General features: G+C 48.1%; 1 protein-coding gene across 1 annotated transcript in view; it reads right to left on the bottom strand.

Moving 5' to 3' along the window:
- Positions 1-5,076, bottom strand: part of PDE9A (phosphodiesterase 9A) — a gene marked incomplete at its 3' end in the record, with an annotated part of 128,989 nt that overhangs the window by 865 nt on the left and 123,048 nt on the right. The window lies entirely within an intron of this gene.

Below are 5,076 nucleotides of genomic sequence, written 5' to 3'. Positions count from 1 at the left end.
TGCTCAGGTAAAGCACCCAAGGGCAGCAAGATGGTGGGGGGCCTCCTTTGCCCTGTGTGCCCCCCCCCCCCGGCTGTCATCAGGCAGTCCTGGGAGTGGCCACATCCATCTCCCCTGAGGGCCGTGAGACCCTTGCTCCCATACCTTTATCCTTTCTGGTCTCCGATCCAGGCAATTATGTCAGGTTCACCCTGGGGGAAAAATCATGGACCTTCCTTGTGCAAATGGGCCATCTCTTCTGGCTCCACCCTGGCCCCTCTCCTGGCCTCCCACTGGTGGCGGTGTGGAGGGCATGGGTGTGGCAACATTGAGAGAGTTCTGGGAGTGTAGCGATCACAGCTGGGGAGGCTGGTTGGAGACAAGACTGGAAGATGCCTTGTCCTACATGAAATTTCCAACAGTAAATCCAACACGGCCAGAGAGGGAACTGTCATTCACATTTGCATTTGCGGTCACCATTAACCACATGTTTGAAAGCCATTGGAAACCGCTATTCACGACAGCAAGATGGGTGATACAGCAACCCAAGTGCTGGGGGAACCAACATGAAATAAGTGGTCTTAGGGAACTGGGCGGCAGGAAGACCTAGATTGTTTCCATGAAAACAGGTTCCCAAGAGCCACTGCACTGAGTAATGAGGCCACTGATCCCATTCACGGGGGCTCCACCCTCATGACCTCATCACTCCAAAGGCCCCACCTCCTAACACCATCACATCAGGCATTAAGATGTCAGTGTTTGGGACTTGACTGGTGGCACAGTGGTTAAGAATCCGCCTGCCAATACAGGGGACACAGCTTTGATACCTGGTCTGGGAAGATCCCACAGGCTGCAGAGCAACTAAGTCCATGCGCCACAGCTACTGAGCCTGCACTCTAGAGCCTGCAAGCCACAGCTACTGAGCCCACATGCCACAACTATTGAAGCCCACGCACCTAGAGCCCATGCACCTAGAGCCTGTGCTCCTCAACAAGAGAAGCCACCACAATGAGAAGCCTGTGCACTGCAATGAAGGGTAGCCCCCGCTCGCCGCAACTAGAGAAAGCCCGTGCACATCAACAAAGACCCAACGCAGCCAAAAATAAAGAAATAATTTATAAGGAGAAAGATGTCAACATATGAATTGTGGGGAGACACAGTTTGTAGCAGAAGGCTTAGACGAGATAACCAACTATGATCGTGGGTGAGATACATAGCTCACTTCTGCCAGTGTCTCTTCCATACAGGGAGGGCAAAAGGAATGCCCACTTGCTAGAGTTGTGAAAATTACTTGTAGAGGAAACTACATATATTCATCTGTGTCTTGCTTAGAACAGGGCTTGGCACATAATAAGCTCTTAATAAATGTTAGCTCATTAGATACAGACTAAGAAATATGTGTGTTGTATATATTGCTATATGTACAATTGCAAACTGGAGAAAACTATATTAAATCACTGAAAAAATAATCACTGGGCTCCCACTGTGTGCCAGCGCTGAGGATACAAAGCTGGTCAGTGATACAAGCTTTTGGATCGTTATTGCAGTTCTAAGCCTGTTCTTAATCTACGTGTATCGAGGGAAGGGAAGCATAGGTCATAGGAAGTTGTCAAGAGGTGCCACAGACCTGCAGCAATGGAACCCCGTATGGACAGACTATCCTGCCTCTTTCTCTGACCTTCTCTTACTGAGTGTCAGGCTGGGGAGCCAGGTCGGGGGATGCCCAGGTAACCAGAGGTAACCTGCAGTGGGGGAGGGCGGTGATGCAGAGCTCAGATGTCATTTTATTGAGACTGTGCAGCAGTCTGGATTGCATTCTCACGCAAGGGCTGGATGTCTGGTCTACATCTCTTGTAAAGCGTGTCATGCCCATATGATTTGTGTCTGGATCAGCCACCTGAGCCCTCGGGACTTCCCATGTCCGTGCGCCAGCTGCCTGTCCCCTCTAATTGCAGAGCCAGCGGGCATCCACGGATGTCCCTCCCAGACCCCACCGGGGCAGAGAGGTTTGCTCTCAGTGCCACAGCGGGTGTCCACCAGGAGTGCTGTGCTGGGATTCGGCACTGCACACTGGGCCAAATGCTCTGCTCTTTGCTTCTGGTCCAGAACAAACAGCCTGTGCCCGTGGAATACTGCTCCCCAGCCCTTTCTATTTTTATTTTTTAACCTGAAAATGTAAGTTGGCCCGTCTGTTGCAGCACACGCCAAGCTTGATTTCTCGTGCCAACCACATGTGTAGTCCACTCCCACGTCAGGAGACAGGGGCGCCAGCAGCAGGAGAAGCCCCTCGCCCCTTGAGTCTTCTTGGGCTCACTCCCCTCCACTCCCCTGTAACCACAACCCTGATTTCTGACATCATATATTGTTTTGTCTTTTTTGAAATTGATATGCATGGAATCCTTTATTATGTTCTCCATTGTGTCTGGCTTTTTCATTTTGCATCACGGCACGTGCGATTCATCACGTTGTTGGGAGGATGCCTTGCCTCACAGCTGTGCTGGCTGGAGCATTGGGCCACTGCATCTGAGCCGCTGTGACTGTCCTTGTGTGTGCCCTGCCTGATGCAGGCCTACGCATGTCCTTCCTGGTGTGTGAGTGTGGTCACAGCACAATTGGAGGATTGATTGGATGGACTGATCACATGGATGGATTGGATGGATTGATTGGATGGATGGAGACCCGGGATTAAATTTACAGGTTTGAATGTTTTGGAACTCCTATTTAGTTCCTAAGTTTTACCTATTGTTGGGCAGGTCTGGCTTGTCCCCTGGCAGGCACAGGGCACACCTATCCATGGGACCACAGCAGGCGGGGGCAATCAGCTGTGAGTGGTCACTCTTGATTTTGAAAATGGTTTTTCCCCTCTGAGATCCTCAGATTTGGCGGAGAGCAAGCCTGAGGACTCTGAGGGCTGTTTCCATGGAGATGGGAAGAAAATGATTTCCTGAGTGCTGACCTGCTGACTTGCTGACCACCACGGGAGGTGCTCTCAAGGGCCATTTTGCTGAATTTTCACAGCAGTTACTGTTATCACCCTTTCTGGGTCAGGAGCCTGAGACTTGGGACGTGGCCAGGGTTACACAGCTGCCAGCGCCAGAGCCAGGGGTTGCACTGGTTTTTCTGGCTCCAGAGTCCAACCTCTCCCATGTGCAGCTGTCGTCTCCTTGAGACAAGACACGGTTTTCTTCGTCTTTACGTCCCTGAGCCTCATCTCCCCGCCATGCAAGAGGCACCCAGAGTTATGTGGGAGGATTCTGGGAAGACAGCAGAGTAGGAAGCAGCAGAATCTGTCTCCCCACCTGGACCATTGCACTGGCAGCATCTGAATGGTGGAACCTTCTCGAAATCTGGAGTCTGCTGAAGCCTTGCAACTTCAAGGGGGAAGGGCTGGGTTGTAAATTGCGGTTAATCTTGGTAAAAGTCAGCTCTTGCACAGTAGTGGCTACTCAACCCCCATCACCAGCCCAGGGCAGGCAGCTGTGCCCTCGCAGCCACCTGCATAGATTGTGAGAGTTAGGGTGGGAAACAGGACTCTGCCCCCAAATACAGGGGACTGTGATCTGACGGCAGGCTGCTGCTTCCGATCCCAGAGGGGCCCATGGTGGGGGGGGAGCCATAGTTGTACCTCCCCCATCGCTGCCAGGCCCTCCCCCTCAGGCCGACGTGACTGCCAGAGCACTTAAAGGGCTGGCTTCTTTTTTTAATCATCCTTCGTTTTTTGCTTTTTCCTCTTTTGGAACCAGACATTAAAGATTAGAACATCCAGAAACAACTGCATATATGGGGAAAACTAGAAAGTAACTGTATATACCCAGGGAAAGGCTCAGAAAAGACCTGAGAAGATTAAGTTTATGCCTCAGGCACAGCATAGAGGCAGCCTATGGCAATTAAACACACACACACACACACACACACACACACACACACACACACACACACACACAGTGCTTGCTTTGGCAGCACATATACTAAAATTGGAATGGGACAGAGAAGATTAGCATGGCCCCTGAGCAAGGATGACATGCAAATTCGTGAAGCGTTCCATATTTTTAGAGGGGATATATGTATACGTGTGGCTGATTCACTTTGCTATACAGCAGAAAGTAACACAACATTGTAAAGAAACTATACTCCAAAAAACAACAACAACAACAATAAACAAATCAACAACAAACCCCAGCAAACAAGGGGAAAGAGGGCAGCATCTGATTTTCAGAGCTACCACGTTATTAGATCCAAATGTCCAGTTTTCAACAAAAAATTACAAGGCATTCAAAGAAACAGGGACACAGGGTCCATTCAAAGGAAAAAAAAAATCAACAGGAACTGTTTCTGAGAGACCTGAGGGCAGATCTACTAAACAAAGACTTTAAAGCAACTGCCTTAAAGGTGGCTCAAAGGACTAGAGGAGGATGTGGAGAGAGGCAAGAAAATGATATGCAAACAAAATGGAAATATCAATAAATAGACCTAAATCGAGACCAATAAAGAAAACCTAAAAAGCCAAAAATAAATTCTGGAGCTTACAACCGAAATGAAAAGTTCACTAGATGAATTCAAAGGCAGATTTGAGCAGAAGAAAGAATCAGTGCTATTGTAGATAAGACAGTTGAAATTATCAAGTCTGACGAACAGGAAAAAAAATAAAAATTGAAGAAAAGTGAACAGAGCCTGAGGGCCCTGTGAGACACAATGTATAAAGATGTAATTTTTTGTGAAATTGACAAGGAAAAGGAGTGGGGATGGAGCTGTAAGGGAGCAGAATTTTTGTATGTTATTGAAGTTAAGCTGCTACAAATTCAAATTAGAGTGTTATAACTTTAGGATGCTAAGTGTAATCCTCATGGTAATCACAAAGAAAATAGCTATAGGATATACACCAAAGGGGATGAGAAAGGAATTTAAACATTTCATGACCAGAAATCAACTAAACACGAAAGACGACAGTAATGCAGGAGATCAGGGACAAAAAAGCTATAGGGCATATAGAAAACAAGTAGCAAAATGACAGAAGTAAGTACCTCCTTATCAATAATTGCTTTTTTTTTTTTTTTTTTTGCGGTACGTGGGCCTCTCACTGCTGTAGCCTCTCCCGTT

Source organism: Lipotes vexillifer, unplaced genomic scaffold (assembly GCF_000442215.2).
Source record: "Lipotes vexillifer unplaced genomic scaffold, Lipotes_vexillifer_v1.1 scaffold1944, whole genome shotgun sequence".
NCBI lineage: Eukaryota > Metazoa > Chordata > Mammalia > Artiodactyla > Lipotidae > Lipotes > Lipotes vexillifer.
This window is presented reverse-complemented; position numbering and strand designations above follow the sequence as displayed.